The sequence below is a fragment of the Passer montanus genome, unplaced genomic scaffold (assembly GCF_014805655.1).
Source record: "Passer montanus isolate IOZ18808 unplaced genomic scaffold, ASM1480565v1 scaffold3, whole genome shotgun sequence".
Classification (NCBI taxonomy): Eukaryota; Metazoa; Chordata; class Aves; order Passeriformes; family Passeridae; genus Passer; species Passer montanus.
In genome coordinates, this window is record NW_024367707.1 from 9,779,671 (window position 1) to 9,803,899 (window position 24,229).

Genomic DNA, 24,229 nt, shown 5'->3' on the forward strand with positions numbered 1-24,229 from the left:
AATTGTCTTCCTCTATTTTTGCCTCCTTTAATTTTTTATCTGAGTCATCTCTTTTGGAAAGGAGATTTTTCTTGTCCCGTTGCTGCTGCATTTCTCTTCTTGTGAACTGTGCCTCCTGTGTTTTCTGTGTAAGCATTCATTGCTGTAAGCTGCTCTTTGAGATCCAGAGGCAGATATGGGACCAATTCAAGGGAAGCAAGTAGAGATTTAAACTCTTCTGTTTGTGTTGTGTTACATGGTGGGACAATCCCACATGGTGGAGTTAGAGAAGAATTGAAGTGCATGATCCCCAGTGCTGCAATAGCTCCTTTCCAGTTGTCCATATTTCTGCTCTATAGGACTGTGAGATGAGCTGTGTGTTGCTTCCTGGACACTAAGGAATTATCTAAAATAATGATATTCTGCAAGATGTCCAGTGTAGTGTAGAAAATACTTGCTTTTTAAATAACAACAGTTACCATACAGTTATTTTGAAATGTTTGGTACCATTTACACTTTCTTAGAGCAAGCATCCATGCAGGGGGATGTTGCCAGTATGTAGCATAAAAGTCTCTGTGGATGGGCAGAACAATGTGAAAGTTAGGTTTTACTTTAATTAGAAAAGGAAACGGTTGGTTTGGAGTCAAGTGAAACTTTTTCCCCGTCCTCTCTCTAGGTGGTTGCTGTTAGTCTTACAGTTATTTGGATTTTGTAACATCGAAAAAAAAGTAATTTTTTTTTCCTAATTGGCCATGCATTCTAAAAACACAAAATATTTTGGATGAAAAGTGGATTTGGTGGTAGAAATCTGACTTTCTTTTGGCTTCAGAGGATGCTGCCCTGACAATTAAGCTAATAAGAACTAATATTTAGCAGTTCTATCATGCACAAAGGAGATAAGAGCAGAAAAGATTGTGTCTTGAAGAGCAGTTTTGTCAGCGATGCTGAAGAGGGTCAGAGTTTGGTGCCTGAACCTAAAGCCAGGAATTGTAGGTGGCTTCTTCTGATGGTGCTGCCAGCAGCACAAGTTTGACACGGAGGCAGCTCCTGCAGGTGAGCCCTGTCACTTCTGGGTGGTTTTGTTCCTGTTGAGTACAGCAAAAGATAAGTGTAGAGATGCTGAAGGGGCTGGAAGTAGAGGCTCTGCAAGGCTCAATGGGCATCTGGGGGGGTGTGGGTGTGCAGTGGGCAGCAGCAAAGCTGGGAGCCTGTGCCTGGGTGTTCCTCCCGTGGGCTCAGGCTGTGCTCACTGCTGGGACACACTGGGGATTGCTCAGCAGCCTGTGCTCACCACTGGTGCCTGAATCTCTGAATCTCTGCTTTCCCATTGCCAGCTCTGCTGCCTCTCTCCAGGAGGGCTCTGGCAGCACTTCTGCTGTCACAGCAGGCTGACAGGCAGTGTGGCGCTGGCTTCCACGAGATCTTTTTTACTGAAGAGGTTGAAGCCTCTTTCATTGTTCATGGCTCTTTGGGAAAGTGAATTCTGACAAGTGTGGCACAAATCCACTCCCAGCATGCCAGCCCCACTGCATTGGTAGGAAATACCTCTCTCCTGCCTTTCCCTTAGATATGTCTGTTGAGGGTGCTGATACAGCCTGTGAACTGGCACTGTGACTTGAATTGTACTGACTTTTATGGTATAAGCCTGTCAAATTTAATTGAAGGATATTATAGTTAATAACTCCTGGTGTGAGTGTGCCTATTTACAGAAGTATAAATGGTTAAGGCTCTCTTGTGACATGGAGTTAGGGAAGCTGCTGATTTTAATAATATGTTTTTTATTAAGTAAAAAAAGTTTTTTTCTCTTTCCTCTTTAGTAAGAGAATGAGTATGGCCTTGTGTTCTTGTATAATTTGCAAAAACAAAACTAGAAATAGTCTATGAAGATTTAATTCTCTGTTTATAAGAAGTGCAGAATACTTTGTAACAGTGTCATGGTCTCACTGTGTAAAGTCAAGTTCAATCACAATATGCATACACGGTGTGGATTATGTATGTATTTTAAGTAATATATCTGTATTTCAAGTAATTTTTTCAGGTTAAAGTTATCGGGTAGTCTTTATAATGTGGTATAATGTAGGTTTTGAAACCCCAGTGTGACCATTTTTCAAGATAATTTATCCAGTTCAATCACTGTGCTGTTTTTAGTACAACGTGTACCAAAGCTCACCTTTTAAATCCAAAGTTCATTGAAAGAATTGTTGGTTGGTATTCTTTTTTTTTTAAACACTTTTATTTTTATTTAGCTAGAGTGCTCCTTGAGGAAGAGGGTTAATGGAGGTATGCACTGCTGACTACAGGAGATGGATTGATTTCTGAAAGCAAGTGAAAATGCCTGAAATGCTTCAGCTTTTTTTTTTTTTTCTGGTTTCCTGATCTTTAATCCTGAAATCCTGAAGGAAAAGGAAAAAATGAAATTAAAACCAGCCTTACAGAGAGTTCTCGTGCAATGGTTGTTGGGGTTTGTGTTTTGTCTCTTCTAGTAGTGATAAGAAATGAGTTCAAAGATACTGAAAGAATGAAATTCTTTGGCCTTTTCATGGATAAAAGCATTAGTGAGCTTAAAGTATGAAATGAGGAAAAAAGTGGTGAGCTAAACATTGTGTAAGCTTGTTGCACTGTTAAAAGAACCTCCTATAATCTTCATGCCTTCTGAATCACTTAGTGAACATGTACTACACTGCATGCTTGGTTTCTTTTAAATATAACAGGACATGTTATTAACTCTAACTGTTGCAAAGGCCGTGGTGCTTATGTTTATATTTTCCTGTAGGATGCAAGGTCCTGAAAAATGTAGTCTTCCCTTTATACAGCATTGCAGGGTTTGTTAATACACTTTTCTTATTCTGAAATTCCATGTAACTGAATGAACTTTGACAGGACAGACTCAAGGCCGTATTGATACCACAGCTCCACAGAGAGAGATGACTGTCAGATCAGATATCTGGCTTGATTAAAAATCAGTTTAAAATTTATCTTTTGCTCCAGTCTGGCAGAAGCTAAACTGATATAAACCAATTCCAACCTGACAAGAGTGTGACTGCACAGAGATGGATACAGTGATTTAACTAACACACTCTCTGGCTCAGGGGAGGGTGGAAATGAGGAAGAAGCTTTTTTATTGCTGCTTCCTGCTTTTTCTTTTTGGTGCACTACTGTGGCTCCAGATGTGCAGGAGCAGACAGGATGGTGTGTTCATGGGATACCTGGGCAGGTGGGATTCCCCTGGAAGCTGGAGCCACATGGGTTGGCTGGGATTTCTGGGATGCAGAGGCTGCTCAGGCGGTTCAGTTGTTCCCCCATGTGCAGCTGTGCAGACTGAGCTGGCTTGGCAGGCTGGGCTGCTGGGGAAACCACTCGGCCTGAGGTTCACATCAGCTGCTGCTGGAGGGCCATGGGGAGTCTGTGCTGGGGAGGTGGGAGGCTCTGCATCTGTGGCTGGTGGTTGGCAGTGCAGGCAGCAGCTATTGCGTCACAGCCACTGGATGAATGCAGAGCTGAGGAGGACACGGATTGTGTTGTGTTCTTGCTGTAAATTTAGCATGTACACTCTGGTGGAAGGGGTTGACTCTTGAGGACGGTGCTGGTTATGCTGTCTGGGTTATATAATAAAAGGTCTTGGACCACATTTTATCTTTCCTGTGATTTGGTGGTCTGCATCTTTTCGAACCACAAAAGAACACTATTACATTTTCCAAAATGGTGGTCTTATTGTATTAATATACTCTCTTCCTCATTTGGCAGGAGGATGTGGTAGAAGCATAATAGTGACAGGACAAGGAGTAATGGCTTTAAACTGAGAGTAGGTTTAAATTAGATATTGGAAAGAAATCCTTTACTTTAAGGGTGGTGAGGCTCTGAAACACTTGCTCAGAGAAGCTGGCTTGAAGAAGCTGTGGATGTCCCAACGCTGAAAGTGTTCCCAGCCAGGTTGGGTGTGGCAGTCTTGTCCAGCAGAAGGTATTTCTGCCCATGGATTGGAAAAGTATGATCTTTAAGGTTCCTTTCAACCCAAAGCAGTTTATAATTCTATGATAAGAGAAGCATGCCAAATGCTTACCCCTGAGAGGTGTTTTCAGGGGAAAGTGTTTGAACTCCACAGGACGGTGTCATATGTCCCATGTAGCATATGGCTTCATACATTGTCTTTCCTTGTGTTTGAATTCAAGGTATGGAGGATGCAGGAAAGAAGTTTCTTTTGCTTTCTCCTAATTTATGTGCCCATGAGGGTGCTGAGGAATTTCATTTTTCAGGTGTCTTGACACAGCACTTTTAAATGTTTTGCATTTGGGTTTTTGTGTAACAGATGTAAGCACTGGTGCTGTAGCAATCTGCCTCTATATACAGCTTCACAGGCAGTCAGTGAATGCCAGCCTGTCTGTGATGGAGATTTTGTGTGTACAGAGAGAATCAGAATAAATTTAAATGTCACCTCAGGTCTCACCAGGCTCTGCTAGCATTTCAGAGGTGTTATTACCTTCCAAGGAAGTTATTCCTTCATCCAGTGAAGAAAAGGATTCAATGATAATTCTCAGGTGTGTTAGCTTGGTATTTTCCCTTGCCTGAGAGCAGATGGCAAAGCCAAGCATTGTGTTGATCATTCTGCTATGCTCCCAGTCAGTTGTAACACCTAGGATAGCATCATTTCCTAGAGAAGGTTTTCAGTATCCTATCTGAACAGCCCTATAAGAAGACAGAACAATTTAAGTAAAATAATTCCATGAAAAAAAAGTGTAGGACTTGGTCTGTCAAAACTTACAAAGTTTGATTAATTTCTGGTAATTCAAAGATGCAGATGTTAAATTGACAAGGTCTACTAGAATGTCTTTTCAGGTGAGTCTGGAAGACAAAAATTTCTGGCTTAGAGTTGCCTAGATGGAGGTACTGGGCCAATGACATAAAGTTTGAGAAATTCTGAATTTGCCAGGTGAGAAGGCAGATGAAACATTGTGGTAAACTTCTTTTTTGTCTTTTTCCCCATGAGAACAGAGCCTCCTGCTGTAACACATTTTGAATGTTTTGTTATGGGTCTCATGAACTGAAACTAAATTTTTAAACTGTTACTATTTTATGAGAATGAAAACCCTGTGTTTCCAGTTCTGTTTTGACTTTGCCATTGCAGTCCACAAGCCTAAAACTTAAAGCCATCTGGTCTTGGAGGAATGGAAAATATTTTTGTACTAGCTAAAACACTAAAGCAGGAAAAAAACCCCAGATATCATAGTTTCCAAAATCTGCAGTTTTCTTTTCCTAATGTAATGATCAAGTTTCTCTTATGCAGATAACCTTTTCCAAATACTCAACACTTCTGAACTTTGATTAAGTACAGGCAAAAAAACCAAACAAACAAAAACAAAACCGCTCCTTAAAAGTGGATAAGATTTTTGGGGTTTTTTTTCCCTTTTATTTAAAGGATATAATGGACTTCTATGAATATGAAGCCGCCTGAATACAAATGTATAAACATCTCCCATTTTTAGGCAAATTTATTTGTCATAAAATACAAAAACCACTGAATTTAATTTACTCTGTAAACTTCCATGTTCAAAACAATTTCTGGACTGATAAACCAGGACAATAACCAGGATATTCCTTATGGTTGGTGTGTTTTTGTCTTCCAAACTAATTTTAAAATGGATTGTCTCTGTCTGAAGATCCAGTGAGTCAGGTTCACTTTGCTGTGCTCTGGTTTTATATCACTGGAAGCTGTTTGAGACTGATGTAACTCAATGAATCACTGTCTTCCTGCTGCCAGCTATTCTAAAGTGTGTCAGAAGGATTAAAGTATTTTACACTGCAGCTGAAATTGATAAAACCAAGTTGTTGTGGATGGTGGTAGCTAGGAAAGTAAACTGTAAGATGCATTTTGTTTACCTTGGTGTTATTAAGTGAAGTTACTCTGAAGTAACATAGCTTTTGGCCTGGGTCTTGCTGGCAGTCTTTGAGTTCATATAACGAGTGTGGCTGTGATGAATTTGTCTCACTGAGTTACTGGTCTGCCACTAAGGGTAGGATTTTTCAAGCATGAGCTCTCTCATCTGCCAGTTAAACATATAAGGCAATTTTCTTGCACCTCACTATAGTCAACACAGTGAGCACCTCTTTAGGTCAAAGGATGGCAGGATGAGTGAGATGATGTGCAAAATAGCTCAGCCTTACAAAACCCAGCCTACATCTGCGATCCAAGAGATTAATTGCATGCAATAGATAGCAAAACTTCTCAAACTAAGCATGTACTTAAATGTTTTGCTGACTGGCAAATTTGCCTTCAGTCTGAAGTCATTAGGAGCTTATTTTTACATGAAGCATTTGCAGTCAAAACAGTGTTGCTATCTCTGCTTCATTTCTATAGAAAGATTAAAAAGTTTGCAGGAATTTGGAAAAGAAATCTTGCCCTTTGGCCTGGAATGGCTGCCAATTCTGTCACATCATGCCATTCCAGGTATCGGGAGAGCAAGTTTGCATTTGCAGGGCTAAACTTTACCTGTGTGCTGTTCATGGGGAGTTTGGGAGCCTTCTGAAAGCAGTGATTGCACAGGGCTGGTAAATGCCATGTGCTCCCTCTGAGGTGAAGGTGGGCGTCTGTTTGGTAACACTCCCCTACAGCTCCAGGGCACCTGTGTGTGTGTATATGTGTTTGTGTGTGTGTATAAGTGTGTCTCTGTGTGTATGTGTGTGTGTGTGTGTGTGTGTGTGTATGTGTGTGTGTGTGTGTGTATATGTGTTTGTGTGTGTGTATATGTGTCTCTGTGTGTATGTGTGTGTGTATGTGTGTGTGTGTGTGTATGTGTGTGTGTGTGTGTGTATATGTGTGTGTGTGTGTGTGTATGTGTGTCTCTGTGTATATGTGTTTGTGTGTGTGTATGTGTTTGTGTGTGTGTATATGTGTTTGTGTGTGTGTATATGTGTGTCTCTGTGTATATGTGTGTGTGTGTGTATGTGTCTCTGTGTGTATGTACATGTGTGTGTGTTTGTGTGTGTGTGCTGCTGAGCTGTGGCTCTCCTCCACCTCCCTGGCCACTGGCTGAACTGCCTGTCTGGAGGAGCCCAGGGGGTTCAGAGGGACCCTTGCTCTGAAGGAAGGGGTCCTTCCCTGCCCCACGACAGCTCTCAGCACCAGGGCTTGTGCCTTGCCCAGCACTCATGGAGTGGCACTCATTGATCAGACAAGGCTTTCATTCCCAAGGGGTCTGCTAAAATCCGGTCAGAGTGCTTTGTGTACAGACCAGCTTTATTCTTTCATTTGGAAAACTTTATAATTTTTCCACTTTATAATTCTGTATAGATGTGGTTGATGTTGAATCACAAAGTAGGAAGAGTATTCACTGTGAAGCTTAACAACACTGAATTGCTGTTGTAGTCACCATGTGACTGTTACCCACTGGGGTAGCAAATGTTCCATCAAGGAGGCAAATGGTCAACATTCATCCCTTTGTCTTTCTCAAATTTTAGTATCTGTAACAAGAGGGGGGAACATACTGCTTTGCTTATCATTATCAGAAGAAAACAATGGTCATATATAAGCATCTGAATTAAAATAAACAATCTGTAGATATCAAGGACAGATTTTCTGCAGTCAATTTGGAAACTGTTCATTTATTATTAAGTATTTAATGAGAATAGCAAACTGGTGATAAAATTGGACTTTGGAATTTATCTTAAGACAGAATGCAAATGTTTGAACTTTTTTTTGTTTTGGTCCCCACTGTTTTTGCAATCTCTGAGGGCAGTTCCCTTTAATTTTGAAGCCCTGTTCATGAGTACCAAGAGCAAAAGGACTAAATGTCATTTAAAAGTAATGTAGCAATACTTGCCAGCAGCACAGCTTTAGTAGATTCTGAGACAGGAATGTGGGAGCAGTCATAGCCTTAAAAAAACAACAATAAGCTTTAGCAAATGGAGAATCTGCAAAAATATTTGAGAACTGTGCATGATCTCTTCTTGCTGTGCTGAGTTTTTGCTCTCAACATTTCTTGTGGGTTGTGTTTGCGATCTTTTTCTTAGGAAACCTCTCAGAAGACTTTTTAAAAAAATTGATAAAAATATTTACTTAAGAGCTGCCTTGAAGACCACTCCCTCACTAGAGTTAATTTTTTTTTCTCCTTTCCCCTGGCTGTTTTATCTATCTTAATGTAACTTAGTTCACAGATCATAGTATTTTGTGCCAAATTCTCATAGCGTTTATTATTATAATGGTGTGGTGCATTTGTCTTGCTGAAAGTATTGGCTGAAGTGACCTCTGCTCAGAAGTGTGCATCAAAGTTAAGAAGGTCATGCCTTCAATATGCTGCTATGAGCAGAGCTAAGAATCTGGGTGGAGTTGATATTTCCACAGCAGGAATTTGTCCCGTTCTCATAGTTTTGAGAAATAATAGGTTTCCAACAAAAAGATTTCACAGCTTCAAGATTTAGTATTGGAGGAGGAAGAGGATTAGTATCTATTTGCACATAGTTTTAAGTGATCACAGAACTGTCACCCTTGCCTTACCCAGAGAGTGAGCACCCAGATCTCCCTACAGGAAGCATCCTTGCTCTCCCCAGTGGAGAATAGTGGATGGGTGAATTCCTGCATTTGGATCACATTCTGAAGGGCTTTCCATTTCCCAGCACTTAATGACTTCATGCCTTTGCAAATAAGGCTTTGAGGTCATCCATCATTCACATTGTCACAGCTGGGAGCTGAAGAGAAGTAAGGTATTTTGCTTTTCTTACAATAAGCCAATTTAGGTCATGTTCTGTGCTAGTAGTGCTATACCAGGTCATGAAAATAAGCTGAACTCTGTGGTTTGATAATATCCAGAAATAATTCAGGACTCAAAATTTCAATTTTTATGTATAAACCTCCTGGCTTCTCAGGTGTTTAGGTATGTATTTTGTGAACTAGACATAATGTTTCTGCTGTCCTGGTGTGAAGTTTCAGGACAAAAGTATTTATGGTTTTCACGGTGATGAAAGTTAGGCTAATACACTAATTTTTTAAGTAATTAAAAAAAATTATTATGTTACTCAAGCTTTCAATGTTTTTATATTAACAATATTAAAGTCTGAGTAAGGAAGAACATTGCAGAAATGCTGAGTAAGGCACAGTGGATTACAGATGTTTTTTCACACAATGAAAAATAAAATGGAATAGTAGTGTCAAACAATCCAAATATTTTCAATGGCATAAAATTTCATATCCTGTGAGAATTCTTGAATTAGGAGCTAATGTTAATGTTTTGCATTAAGTAGGAGAAGGAGTTGAACAGCGGTTTGATTGGATAGTCATTAGCTGAGGTAAAATGCTCAGCATTAACTGAACAGAAAATTACAAGTACTGTTTCAGCTGGCACAACCAACCTCTGTCAAAAATCCTTATGCAGCCTGAACTTCCTGCTCTGCACGACTTACACAGAGCCTGTTAGTGGTTTATTGTGGAGATGAGAATATCCCTTCTGCTATTGCTTTTCAAAGAGTAATGGGATCAACTTTTGCCAAAGAGTGAGGTGAGCAGCTCCTTTCCTTTGGAAAGATAATTTTCTCTGGGCTAAAGGAAAAAGATTAAATAGGCTGCAAAAGCTCCTTCTTAGCCTTCTCAAGGTAGGAAAATAATCTGGTAGATTATAGGTCTCCTTTTTTATATTTGCTTTTCCAAAGTTGAGGAAAGTGTCAAACTGTTCTCTTGTCTCAGAAGAACCAGGAGAGAGGGGCTTGGAAATAGTGGAATTTCCTCTTAGTAACTGGCATACTGCAGCCATCAGGGAGCCCGTTGTCAGAACAAGTCCTTCGTGGGGTTTTTGGTTTGTTTTGTTCTGGAATCAGGAGAATTGTGCAGGAGTGAAAATAGAAAAATATGCTGAGCTGACAAATCTGGTTTAAAATATGCAATGAAGACAGCACTGTGGCAGCACTTAGCTCTTGCAGGGCTAAGGACTGCCAACAGCAAGTCAAATACAACAGAGTGGCCAAAGGAGAAATATCCTTTGTATTTTCAGAGATTTACTGATTTGGCTGTCTCGGAAAAGAACAAGTCATCTTGTGCGTAAGTGCTCGGCCCTGCGATTCCACTGACTGGTGTGTGCTGGCCAGCAGGTGAAAGAAGTGCTTGCTGCTGTCTGTAAATAGCACTGGTAGCTTCTGCTGTGTTAGCTGCAGTCTACAACTTCCTATGTCATTTTGGAGAAGCAATCCCAGTGTCTGCTTTGTAAGAAAACAACATTGAATGGTAACAGTTGTATAATTAACTCTGACTTGGGATACCTTGAGTCTTCTGGCATTTGACCTTAATCTAGCTGAAGGTTGGGTGAAGTTTGGAGCCAGTTTCATAAGTTTTAAACCAGTTTTAGTGTGACTGTATCAGTAGGACTGAGAGTACCTTGGGAAGACTGTCTTAATGTGGGTAAAACGTTTATTGTTGTATAGCACTGATATTAATGAGAAATGTAGGTTGTTTTTGGTTGTGAGTTAAAACTGTAGAGTATACACACAAGTTCACTCTTACATGAGTATTTCACAAAGCTTGGGCAGCAAAAATAAGCCATAAAATCTAGTATTACCTTTTTTTGTGCAGGTTTGAAGAATTGACCTGCTCAGTCACAGGCCAGAACCTCTTTCTCTTTTTCATATGCATGCTGAATGTGAGGCAATAGGCAGCACAGCTGTAATACAATCATGAAGACTTAATTAAGCCAAGAAGATGCTTCTCTCTATGCCACCTTGCTTTACTGTTGACAGTAGTGCATCACGTCTTTCCCCTCGATTGCAGAGCATGAGTAACTTTCTTAGAAATACCTCAGTGCCATGCCTGCCTTTCTGCCTCCTGCTCTGCTCTCTTGGGCCATGCTACACAGAGATTGAACCATGTCAGAGAGCTTCCTCTGGTGCTCAATCATCTGCACCATCGATGTATAGAGCGAGCACGGGCCAGGAGTTATTTCTGACACACCATTTGCACATGGTCACTCTGCAGGGGGAGGCAGTTTTGCAGTGTGGATTAAGGCTGTTCCCTGCCAGCTGGGTCCCTGCACGAGCCCAGATGTGTGTGGTTTGTGGATATACGTTTCAATCTTCAGTTACAGGTTTGTGGTTTTCTCCAGCACAACAACACAGCACTTCAGCCCTGAGTGAGAGAACCTTCTGGTCAGCTGTCCACATCAGCACTGATAAGCCGTGGTGGTGGGAGCATCACAGGGCTGCTGAAGCTTAGCAGATGTTAGAGCTAAGGCAGCCAAGCACATGTGTGCTCTTTGACTGGCAAAACACTTTGCAAATACATTCATTTTGATCCTGTTCAGGAGCTAGCAGAGAGTGTCTTTCCATAGCTGCGAGTTAACAGTGCTAACACAGGAATAATTGCACTATGCTGTGTTCCCCTAAATCTAGGGGCAACCCTGGGGGTTGCACGCTTTCTGAATATTTGTATTTATAAAATAAAAGCTTCTGTCATTGATGTACATGAAGCTGTGCTTGTTCTCTAGTCAGGGTTGGCATGGCAGTGGCAACCCTGTGACTAAAGCCAACTTCTCTGGGCCTCTACAAACCTCTTTGGGAACAGTGGGGTCTGTCTGCACTTAGGAACCTTCAAAATCTTCAGAGCATGACGCCATACAAACAAAATAGGCAGGAATATTTACTATCACAGTAGAATAAACAAGGTGAGGTTAGCTCTTTACCCTCTGGAAACCATTCCACCTTATAAAGGACCATGTAACCTGTATCTTGCATGGCTCTCTTTATGCTCAGGCCCTGTTGATACCTTTGTATGGAAACTTGTTAAATATACAGCAAATTAAAGCAGGTAATAACTCGTTACAGCATGTTACAAGTTTCAGTAGGTGGAGTTTTTGTTGTTGTTTCAGATGTGTTTGCTAGTGCATTAGCAAGGCACAGTGAGAATTTCATAGGCTGCCCTAGCACACCTGGAGGCATACAGTAACTCGGCCTGGGTGGGAAATAGGGGACATAGGAGAAAGCTATAAGGTCTTCCTCCTTGGCATAGCCTTTTCCCCTCTGCTTCTTAACCTGGTACAACTGAGCGTTCTTATTCTGTTTTTACTATTTTTGTCTATTAATTGTTCCAAATGTAAGGTATTTTTCTCTTCAGTTTGCGATGCATGCATACCCATATTTGTAATGCCTACACACACATATCTGCTTCCACATTTGATGTTGAATTCTCACAGCTTCTGCAGGGCTCCAGCTGTATCTGTATTTTGCACTGGTTTCCCTGGGGCTGTTTTACTGGTGAGGCAGAGTCCAAGATGTAGAAAACAGGTCTAGGTCCAGCACAGCACAAAACCCACATGATGGCTTAGATGAATGTTTCTTGGCTTGTGGAGTTTTAAAATCCATGGTGGCTGTCAGCAGAACCAATAAATTCTCCATCCTTGGCGTTAGACAGCAACACAGTTCTGTTGGCAAGGTAAATGTCTGCAGTTTGGAGTTTATCATCTGTCCAGAAGGTATGCCTTTATACAGAAGATGCCTATTATATAAAGAAAAGTCTGTGAGAAAGTGTGTAATGTGACCAAGAGTGGAACAGCAGATTGTGACTGTGTTTACATGAGGACAAATGTGAAGTGATTTAGTAACCTTATTCAAACTGCAATGAGCAAATCTGGTGGTAAGGTCAGTGGGGAACAAACACTCAGTATAATTTTTTACATTCAAAATGTGGATCCTTAATTATGAAACAAGACACTCAAATAAAAACATGAGGTAACATCCTGATTAAAAATGTTTTCTTCAACAGCAGTGTACTACAAAGTGACCTTTCAAGCATTTTGTTAAGGAAAAAAAAGTCCTGTATTTATTTCAAGCATTTGCTGATTTTATGCCAGCAAAATATACATCTAAGCAGCTGTAGGTACACAGATCAGTAGACTATCAAGTGCTTTTTGTGCATCATGTTTTAATAAGGGCAAATACATTTTATTTTAATTTTAGGTGTTGCAAAGGCAGTCCCTGGTCTTGTCTAGAACAAGTCCGTATGGCCAGCCCAGGGCTACATTATACAGCAAAACAGTTGTCTGCTGAGAGGCTGTGCTGTTTGATGACAAAAGTGTTAGGGAGCAGGACAGAGTCATCCCTTGGGGCTCAGCCTGGCCAGTGGGATGCAACTTGGACTGCCATTGTCTAGAGTTGCCTCAGATAATTCATCTCAGGTATGTAAAAAGGGAATACAGCTTACAAGGGATAATTATCCTTAAAGTCATTCTGCTTCTGAAATACTGCATGTGCTGTACTACAGGAGGGGTATTAGGCAGAAGATAAATGACAGTCCTTTTCCCTCCTCATCCCTCTGATTTATTGCTGTATTCTTTTGTGATGTTAAGAGCTGCTCGGTTTGTCATTTGCCTTTGTATTGTACAGCAGTTGTTTTCCTTTTGTGGTAGTCCTGCAGGGCTGAAGGGCAGGAGGGGGAGTAGTTACCACAGAGCAGTAGGACTAGAGAAAAACATGGAAGAAAAATGGGCTAACATGGTTAGAAACCTAAAGTGATGCCAGCTGAGGTTGCCTGTGTGCCTTCAGGACTTCCCCTTCGGCTCATGGCTGAGTCCCAGTGGTGGAGGTGAGTGCTTTTAGGGGGTAGGACACTGACACTGAGATTTTGGGGGGGCCACCTCTGTCAGCTCTCCCCCTGGACAGGAGCCTCTTGTCTCCTGCAGGGACAATGACAAGGTGGTGGCATGGCTGCCTGGCTCATGGCTGAGCTCAGTAACACTTGTCACATACCAGTTGCAAAAGGCGAGGGAAACTCAAATCGGTTGTGTGAGGTGCTATGATGGAAATGATTACCTCTTCTGGAATGTACCCTGCTCTCTTCAGTGAGATAAATGAGCTGGGTCAGTGCCTCTCTCTCTTACCATCTCCTGCCCTCTTTCTCTCATAATTTTCTGGGAGTTTTTGTTTGGGTAATCTAAGGTTTATAAAAACTGTTCATCTTGCACGTCTGAAATGATTCTTGCCCCCTCACCCATGGTACAGTGAAAAAACAAGTAGGCACATTTTGTAAAGGCATCTTTATCAGGATGATGGATGATTCTTAGAATTACTTCTGTAATTACCAGAAGAACTGAAAATAAATGAGAACCTGATATGTGCAATCATGCTTTAATAGTTGGCATCTTAGTCTGTTACCTTAGAGCTGAAGGTTTAGATGAAGGAGTTCACTGCTCTTTTTTATGCACCTATTTGTATAAAAAAACCTAACCAAGAAGAACTTGTTGATTCTGTTCAGGTGCAGTTGTAGGAAATTATTTAAAAAAACAACCTGAGACTCTTTAGGCTGGCAGAAAATCTTTATTGATTTGGAATACTGTATAATAAACTCACAGCCAGACATTTCAGATATCAGAAAATAATATTTCAATGTGCGTTCAGAGACTGTATAGTGTTTTATTGTGTGCTTTTCTGCACATCCATAAAAGACTGTATGGGAAGGAAAGAGTGAAATTAATTTCCAGAGAGAAATGTTTTAGGATACTGGGCATTTTTCCACTGAACATCTCTGTGGAAATCTGGAAAAAAATGTTATTTCAGTTCTCTACAAGAAAACAATGTTCTAACTGCAGTGCTCTTTCCCATCATCAGTAAATTTGAGAAAATTCTTTTGTAATTATTAACTAGCAGAAAAATGGAGCTTTTTTAGGAAAGCAATTTAGGAGATTATTTGCTTTTAAACAGTATTCTTGGAAGTGTGAACTATGGATGGTATTTGTACTATTGTTTTCTGATTTGCTTTCAGATAGAGGGCAGTTTTAGCCCTTTGGAAAAGATGAGGGAGGAGGACAGTATTAACTGTGTCATTGCAATGTGTGGATTCTCTGCTCTTTGCACTTCTCTCTGCAGCTCTCTGCAGTCCATTGAAACCGAATGCCTCCTGTATAGGACAGACTAGCAATAGCCAGGTCCCTGATGGACTTGACAGAGCTTTGACTCTTTTCCTGTTGAAGGCTATGGGTGTTTTTTTGAGTGAAGACAGCAAAAGGCAAGGAGCTTAAAGCATCATTGATTTATATTGGTTTTTATTACTTGCTGTTTGTTACGTAGCTACAATGCATCAGAACTCATGACGAGTATATTATTGTTTCATCTGATATTTTATTCTCGGTATTGCTGTTCATTTTTGTGGGAGTTCACATCCTTGGTAACAGAACTCACTGGGATAATTTTCAGGGTGAAATTTTGTGCTGCTGAAAACCATTCTTGTAGAGGTTGGCACCAAATTAGTTGAAAGCCAGTAATAGTTATAGTTGAAAACTGTGACCGACTGTTTGTTTCCTAATAGCACAGCATATGCCCAGCTCCTAGGGGAAAAGGCTCTAGCAGCAGCTGAAGAATGCAGCCTGTGATCTCCTTCTTCCCAGGGATGCTCCACCCAGTCCCATAGCTATAAATGGCAATTGGACTTCAGGGAATTTCAGCAGACAGCGAGCTAGGCAATGGCAGGTTCATCTGCAGCTGACATTTTCACTGTTGGGCATGAAATTCATGAACTGTGGCCTTGACAAGTTCAGTGAGCAGTGCAAGATCTGCAGCTTTGTCTGAGGCATGGTTTGGGCTCCAGTGGGATGGCTCAGTGCACTGAAGGTGGTGGCAGTCTCTGCCCGAGCCACTTCTCTCAGGGGACTGTGGGAGAGGCTGGGGCTGAACCAAAGCTCAGCCCTGGGAAACTTGTTGACAAGTTTGCCACAAACCCCCACGTTTTATCAGGCAGCTGTGGAGATGGCCACTGAGAAGCAACTTCATGTATCTGCAGCCTTACTAGCACAGGTCAGAGCTCGGAGGAGACTTAGTGGTGCTCACAGCCAGGGAAAATGGTATTTAATGGATTCAGTTCATTCACTACATGTTTGCTATTTAGCCACAGTGCAGAAATACACCCTGTGCTGGCCACCTTGCACTCTGTCCCTGCATGGGAGGAAATGGGGAAAAAGGCATTTCTGGAGGTTTGCCCTTATCTCTGTGAGCCAAGCGAAATTAATTGCTTCCCCAAAAGTTCCTGTTTCTCATTGCTGGTTGGAAGTGGTGCTGAGAATGTCTAGTTAGAGATGGTGGTATTTTGAACACAATTCCACTGCAGGTCTGGTCTGCTCCACAGCTGATGTGTCAGCATTTGAAACATCCATAATTAGCCTGCACTTTTGTTGTTGTTGGCTTTCATTTCTCTGTCAAATGGAAAAGGTGAAATTTCACAAAGTCTAAGGGATTCCTGAAGGATAATCCAGTCTGTAATTAATTATTTTTGGATGATAATAATAATGATAAGAATAATAACAGCAGTAACATACACTTTCATTAATTCCATGCTGTGTGAGAAGTCAGAGAGAAAAGGCATGTTTAATGTTCAGTGGAGGATTTGAATGGAGAAGTGTAAGGGAAGTAGCCTTCTGTGGAATAATAAACACCAAGTTATACATTGAACAAATGCTTCATTTTTATTATTCCTTCAGTTTCCAGCTGGAAGCATTATTGACTATCTGTATCCATCTCTACCAAAACTTCTCTTGCATACAGTGCTCTCAGGCTGTCACTTTCCAAAAGCACAGAGAGCACACCTGCAGGCTTCTCTCTGCAACAACTGGAGTTTTATTGTATTCCTTACGTAAATACATACAATGAGATGTGCCTAGACTTTCACATACCTCCTGGAGATAAAGATTTAAAGCAAATACCAGATACCACAAAGATATTTTACCTTGTAAAAATGCCACAAAATGTGCAAGTGTTGCAAATGCCTTTAAAATCAATGTCTTCTTTTAGAAATGTACCCAATTTTCAGCTTGGCCCCTGGAAAGCCATTCTTGTAGCTGAGGTTATTTATTCTGTTCCGTTTTTTGAATGGGATGCAGCTGTTGAATTCTTCAGACCTGAGTAAAGGCTCTTAAAGAGTTTTATTTATATCCGGTTTTCTCTGTCGTCCTCTGTTTCTGAACAAATAGCAACAACTTCATTTACTGAAAATTGTCATACTGCTGAGGCAGGGGACTTCTCTGAAGAGCTCGACACGTGAGTACATGTGTGTAATTGTATTAAAGTGTATGTAAATTCTGAAGGAGGTTGGCATGAGGTAGACTCTCCTCTGTAGTGCAGAAGTTCCTGTAGGAGCTCCCTGGAGATCTGGAGAACAAAGAATGTGCCTAAGGCGATCAGCTAAAACTCATCCACAGCCTGCTAGAAGCATATTGCAATGATACTTAAGTGTATAATCCCTCTCATTTCAAAATGCAGACTTTTGGATTGAGTTTCCCTTGAGTATACTTTGTGATTATTAATGAGCTGTATCAAATAATCTTATTTAGCTCATTAAAGGGCATAATGCAGATAAGAGCTTTTTAGACCTTGTAAACCTCAAAATTAATCTCTAGACCCATATGTTGCTGGAAATTTTTGATAGTAAGCTGAAGTGCTGTGATATTTTGATGCTAGTAGAGTTTGATAAAAGTTCAAAAAGCAATATGCAGTGCTGTTATATGCCTGGGGAGTTCTTTGTACAGCAGCAGCGCGAGATCCAGCAGGAAGCTCAACCTGGGAGGCAGTTGTTGGTTTTACAAGGATACTGCAGTGAAAGCTCTTTGACTTCCTGTGTCTGGTGCCTTTTTTCTGCAAGCTTCATACTGGCTCTTAAAGTCCACACTTTTAGTTCCTCTTCTTTTCACTAAACACTTTGCTCAATCAGTAACAAAAGGTAAAATTCGAAGAGGCTTTCATGGCTCTTTGAGCTGGCTAATATGTATTTTAATTGCAGTAGTAATAACATTGGCAAGAGGAGCTGTTGTGACTACTTAACACAGACATATTAAAATAATTGGGTTGGGGATGCTTGCTAGATTGCCATAAAATTTTTTAAATAGGAGCAGAGGGTGTTGACAGTCAACAACCAAGGCATACAGAGAATAAGGGGAGGGGAAGACAAGAAATAGAAGAGGGGGTAAGGAGAGGACATTGGAAAGCTTTCGTGCTCTTCATTTATCTAAAAATAGGTTTTCAGTCTGCCTTTGAGTTTGTTTATGTTTGTCTTTCCTTTGGAGACTGTGGATGGAGACATGTCTTTTCAAATGCTTTGGGAGTAGGGCCTGTGCTCTTTGAGCTTGGTTTCTGAAACAGAACTTGGAGCTGTGCTTGCACATTTGGGGAGCTGCTGTGAGGTTCTCCCTGGCCATGCAGCTCCCTCTGAGGCCTGGACAAGACTCTTCCTGCACCCACTTTTTTAAAATCTAGTGCAACATTTTCCAAAATATCAGTTACGTCCATAGTTCTCTTTGTGTTCTACTTTCTGTAGGTCAGATATCTAAATACGTCCAAAGGTGGAAGTTTGTCCTTGTGGCTCAAGGGCCAGTGAGGTGTGGGCTGTACCTAATGCTGCTTGTCATACCTGGATTTTGGAGCTACACTGAAAATAAAAAGTATTCACGAAAACAAAAGTAAAGTGGTGTTTTCAGGATATTGCAATGACTGCTTTTAAAAAGTCATTGAGAAAATACCGAGCATACTCTTCTTACAGATTACAGCAGCAGCATTTTGGAGCAAACCCAGCTTTGGTTCCTCCAGGATGGTTTTTCTAGTCTCCATCAGACTTTCAGTCTCTGCAGCTCCTTGTGATGTTTTCCTTTTCTGGAATGATGCTGCATGTTGTCTCTTCATCTGTCTCAATGTATGGGCTTTTATTAGAGTCTAATATAACTTGTCAGAGTACTTACGTCATCTCTTTTGGAGTCATCAGTTTCTGGTGATGGATAACACTTAGAATCAAGAGATAAAAACCCCCAAGTTAAATATATTTAATTGGTTTTTATTTGCTTTCTGCTTTTTAGAGATTGTGAGGCACAGGCAGAGAGTGTCTGGAACAGATGGGTGTTTTGTGGTTACTGGACCAGACAGCGGAGATACAATTAAAGTGCCTTTTTTGCATATGCAACTTGCAACCACTTCTCTATTTTCACAGGTCTTAGGATCATATGAAGTGTAAATTTAATAGAGGTTGTTTTACTTCCCTTATTTATTTTTATTTTGGAATGAGCTGCTTCAGCTGAACCTAGTGCATTTAATCTTGTATGACTGTGGATGCTCAGTCTGTCTCTTAGGCTCCATGGCAGCATTCAAAAATACAGGAAAGTCTAAACTAGTGTTTTTCAATTACTTTTAATGGAAATGCCAAGTTTTTATTCATGGTAGCTCAGCTGTGTCTCTTAGAAGTTATTCTACTCAGGGTTTTATACTCCAGGTTCCTTCTAATGACCCTGGAGGCCTTTTGGTGGTGCCATGTCATCCCTGGAGGTGGAGGAAGGAATCTGTCCTAGGAACTCTTGCATACAAAGGAGGGGAAAGATACATAGTTATACATACAAAGTTCTTGAATGGCAGCCCCCATGAAGCGCACCAGCACATTTTGGACCAAAACCATCATTCTTAGCTGCAAATGGGTTTTAGATTTTCACCAAGCCATCATTATTGTCCACAGAAAACATATTTTTCATGAGTGTTCTTTTAAGACAAAATCCTATTTTTTTTCACTGAAAAAAACCTGACATTGTAGGTAATTTCTGTTTCTGAAGCTATTTTTTGGCAGTCCCATGGGACATTTATGTCTAGAATTGGTCATTGGTGTAACAAGAGATCAGCCAGAGGTATTCTCAATGCCTGGTAATTTGGTTCTCTTAATCCTGCACCTCTCTAGAGTGTGAGTGAGTCCTTGGAATTTTGCACAGTTAAGAAATAAACTGAAAGTCCCATATTCCTTGTCTGTGAATGACAAAGTTACAATCTCAGAAGTGTGTTATTTTTCTATAAGAGTTTAGGCCAAGCTCAATTCAAAATTTTGAGATGAACATTTTTGAGTGTTCTGGGAAAAAATCAATTCAAAGAACAAAACAAATATTCATTTTCTTCCTTTTGGTTGCTGATAGGATATATTTTATATAACCTCTCCATAAACTATGAATATTTTGTGTTATAACATTTAATTCTGATACCATGTTTTTAAATATAAAGCTGTCCATTACTGGAAAAAAGTCGTTTGAAATGGGAAAGATAACTCCCTAGATGTTCTGGTAGCTAATAGAAATTATATATAAATAAGTTCAACTAGACAGTGCAGGCAGCATGCCCCAAAGAACGTTGGGTTTTCTGGCAGGAAACACTTTTAGTGCATAGTGAATAACCTGAAGAATCCAGGTTCAAAACAGAATTCCATTTCTAAGAAGGAAACACTGTCTACCTGTATTTCCAATAAATTTGAATTTGTACCTGTAGTTCCAATATTGTTTCACTTTTTTTAGACCTAAGATAAAAGGAAAAACCCATCTCTCGAGCTCGGAAGTAAAACTGGAAAAGGCTATCTCAGTACTTCACAGACATTAAATTTTATCTTTATGCAGGCCACCAAGAAGAATTGGTGATTTTTAGATACTTTGTTTGCAGGGCAGCTGCTGTGCTGAGCTGGAAATGGCAGTTCCTTCATCACATGGTCTGAGTGAGCCAGGCTCAAGAAGGAGCACAAACCCATTTCCAGTTATATAAATAGAGTTTTGCTCATTAAGGAAACTCAGAGAATATTGGCGCAAAGGATATGTGGGCTAAAGAAACTTATTTTTGAAGAAAGATTGTAAGGGCTACACATGTACAGAATATTTTCGAGAGGACTAACAGGATGCTGCTCTTTGGCTGCAGCATCTCGACAGTCAGTGACAGTACTTTGCTGAGGTTATTCAGCTCTCTCTTCAGATAAGAGAGTTGTTTTGCCTTGGAAATGTTGTATGGTTTGGTGACTAATGTGCAGCACACCAGCTGGTCTTGGCACCTCTCAGCCCTGGACAGCAGTGTGGAAAGAGGCTGGAAATGGAGGTGAGGAGCTGCATAATTTGAGGATTTGATGTTGGATCTGAGGCACTGAAAATGCTGAGGCCTCTGCATTGATTTCCATAGGCTTTCATAAGGCTCCAAAATTAGGGACATCTGATGTCCGAGTTTGGTGCTGCCAGCAGCCAGGCTAATGGATGGCCAAGATGTCAACCCAGGAGGGACTGTGAGTTTCTGATCTGGGGCTCTCATACCCTGGCTGGTGGGCAGCTCTTCAGCCTGCTGATTTAGAGGTGGACATAGCATCTGGGTAGATATTTGGAGGGGAAAAAAAAAAGCAGAAAGTTACACTACATAATCTCCCCTGCCACTGCTGTGAACTCTAGCCCGTGGTTCTGTGTGCAATCCGATGAAGCGCTAGGTTGTGCCAGCTGACAAACAAACTTGTCACTCTGAAGAATGACTTGGTGAAAAGCCACACAGGGCAGAGCTGCCATCAGAATAATTGGTGATTCACTGTTTGTTTCTCACAAATTCCTACGCTCTCTGCCCACGCACTATAGATGACAGCACTCTGTATGGGGACTGTGAACATGACAGACATTATTTATGAAGCGGCGCCTTTATCAAGGATGTTGGTTTTTTTTTCCCCTAGCAGACGGTGTAAAATTCTCAGTCTCTATGTTGCTGTTGTCAAACTATGTTATATCTGGCCTGCCTGAGTGAGTTTTCAAAGGTTTTTTATAAAGGGCTGTGTGAGAAGGTCAGGCAGAAGCTGCTGAGAGCTCCTTGCTGTGTTCTCAGGTGCCACGGCAGCTGTGCCCAGCACTCTTGGCTACTACTCCTGATAGAGGGAGAGTTGGAGCAGTTGCAATTGGTTCTGAGCTTGCACATCCCCAGGTTGAAGGATTTTTGGGAGAAATTCTTCCCCTTCCTCACAGCTCCTTGCCCTAGCTCAGCACATCTCTGGAGTAAGAAGCAGGGAACCCGGTCAGAACTTGTCTGTGTGACTGAGCTTTTCCTTGGGCCAGCCTCTCAGCTTGCTTCAAAGCACAGAAAGGAAAATACAATTTTTCCTCTTTAAGATTCATGACGTCTGGCAGCAAAAGGTGTCCTGGGAGTCGCAGCTGCTCCAGCCGGGCTCACTCTCAGCTGCTTAGTGCACAGCTGCAGGTCAACAACATTATTCTTAATTTATTTTATGATGCGGCATATCTGGATCTGCGTCCTTAATTCAAGCCTGAATATCTGATCAAATACTGAAGAACACTGAAGACAAAAGAGAGCTCAGTTAATGGGTAAGGAAACCAAATAATCTTGTATGTCATAGGATAGAGAAAAGTGTGATGGAGAACATGGTCTGAATGTGGTGTTCATGGTGACATCAGGTTTAATGTTTTGGGGCTTTAGATGGGTTTGAAGAGAAGTGAACATCTTTGATTCAGTGGGGGGAAAAGCAGGCACTACCAAGCACTTACCAGGCTCTGGAAAGCCATCAACAAACGGAGAGCCTTCAAATACTGCTTGTTTTCAAACCAGTTTCCTGACCATGCCTGTTTTCATAAAGACTGAGAGTAATGAAACTATGGAATGAGAAGTGACATTAACATTTGGAAACCAAACTGTGTAGTTAGACTGATTTGTATTTTAGTGGCTTCATCAGGTGGTTTGCTTTGGGTGCTGTGGTGACATGTTTATTCTTTTTTGTACGCTGTGTGCATGAAGGGCACATAACCCAGACAGTTGTGAGAAAAATATGCTGAAGATAAAGGGGTTTTGAAAGCTGATGGCGTGACAGCTGCCGCTGCATTGGTTCATTTAGGCAAATAACAGTTTCTGTATGCATCAGGTTTTATGGCCACGGCTGCGTTACTTTGCATTTTTTAATTTGAGTTAACTGCATACAAGAAAGTAGAGACCCAGAGCTGTTCATCATCTGGCTCGGTCTGTGAGGAGCTTGTAACTCTAGCAATTGTTTCTGTTTTTCATAACAGTGGGAACTTTATGGCTATTTTCCCCCTTTTCTATCCAAAGTAAATGTGCTGTTTTAAAACAAAGAAAGAAGTGGTGCAATGTCTGGTGGGCACAGTTTGAATTTGGGGTCCTTCAGGTTGGGGGGGGGACAGTTTAGAAAATACACCTTTTTCCTGAAAATTGATGTTACAGCACAGTGTTTTTATTTGTGTGGATCATTTTGCATTTCTTACTTTAGAAGTCACATTTTTAACAAGCCTCCATGTTAATAGACAACGGTGAGCTTCAAGGTGCTTTTTAGTGATCTTTCCAGGTACATACAAAGATCCATCAGTCTGACCTATAGCTATATATCCATTCAGAGCTGTTTGTATAGTTCCAGTATAGTTGAAATGCTGAAAAATATTTAAACTGTTTGGTATTGAATTTAATGGCAAATCAGCAGAGTCATGTGTGTAAACAGTAAATTTTTTGTAAGAAATGCCAAAACAGTGCTTTGCATTAAACTAAAGTAATGTCCTGTGCTGTGCTTTGCAAAAAGGGATCACATTGTGCTTCATTGAGTAGAAAGAAGAGGAAAAGTAATTCCATGGATGAAAAGTATTTATAATACTAAGGAGTGCAAAGCCACTTCTTTGTACTCACAGTATTTTTCCTTGTAATTAGAGTTTGTGTATTTTCTGAACTTTTCCATAGAGAATCATCTTTGCGGGGTCTTCAGTAAAGAAACAGAATCAGCAAAACAGCTGCTGGTGTGGGTGGAATTTGATATCCCAGATCTTATAGAAACCCCAACAAACAAAGGAAGAAACACAGTCCCAATAAACTGGAGTAGATTGGCAGAGCACTGTAACTCACTCACTAGTACAGACTTGTCCTGGGCTGCATGACATCAGTGGTGTCAGGGTGCACAGGATGGTGTTTGCGCACGTGAACATAGTGGGAGAGTGATAAAACTAAAGCGTAGAGTGATTACATAGCAAAAGAAGTGAAAACTCCTGTTCTCTAAAAGCTAACTTGTTGCATGTTTGAAATGCACTTGTCCCTGCCTTCCAGAACTCCTGTGTCGCTTACACTGCAGCACTGCTGCCTGGCGATATAAACTCATGACTCAAAGAAAACTTCCTTAAAATAGAAAATGGATTCTACAACCTTTTTTCAGCCTTTATCTCAGCCAGTTTGTGAAAAAGAGAGGGGCATGAGGAAGCACACATGGTCACAGTACGGAGTTGGTGGGTGGTCGCTGTTAGAGGTGTCCAAGTCAGCTCTGAGAGTAGCTGTTCATGTAATGAGTTTGCAGATGGCTCTGGAGGGCACTGGCAATCTCTACTGAGGCTCAGCATAGTAGGAGGGGAGATGTTGCAGTAGACAATGGCCTCCTGAGTAGGGCAAATGTCTGGGATGGGGTAAACCTGGATCCATGGGCCAAGCCCAGCAACATGAGGTTCAGTAAGACCAAGTACTAGGTCCTGCACTTTGGCCATAACAATCCCAGGCA

At 41.0% G+C, this 24,229-nt stretch overlaps 1 protein-coding gene across 6 annotated transcripts in view; it reads left to right on the forward strand.

Annotated features, from left to right (window-relative positions):
- The window catches only part of ARHGAP6 (Rho GTPase activating protein 6), a 311,150-nt gene that overhangs the window by 218,599 nt on the left and 68,322 nt on the right, over positions 1-24,229 (forward strand). The window contains exon 1 of one of the 6 annotated variants that reach the window (XM_039714416.1): positions 21,916-22,055. The exons of the other annotated variants lie outside the window; for them this stretch is intronic. The gene's annotated coding sequence lies outside the window, so the exon portion shown is untranslated. Of the gene's footprint in view, positions 1-21,915; positions 22,056-24,229 lie in introns of those variants that run through there. 6 annotated transcript variants of the gene reach the window in all.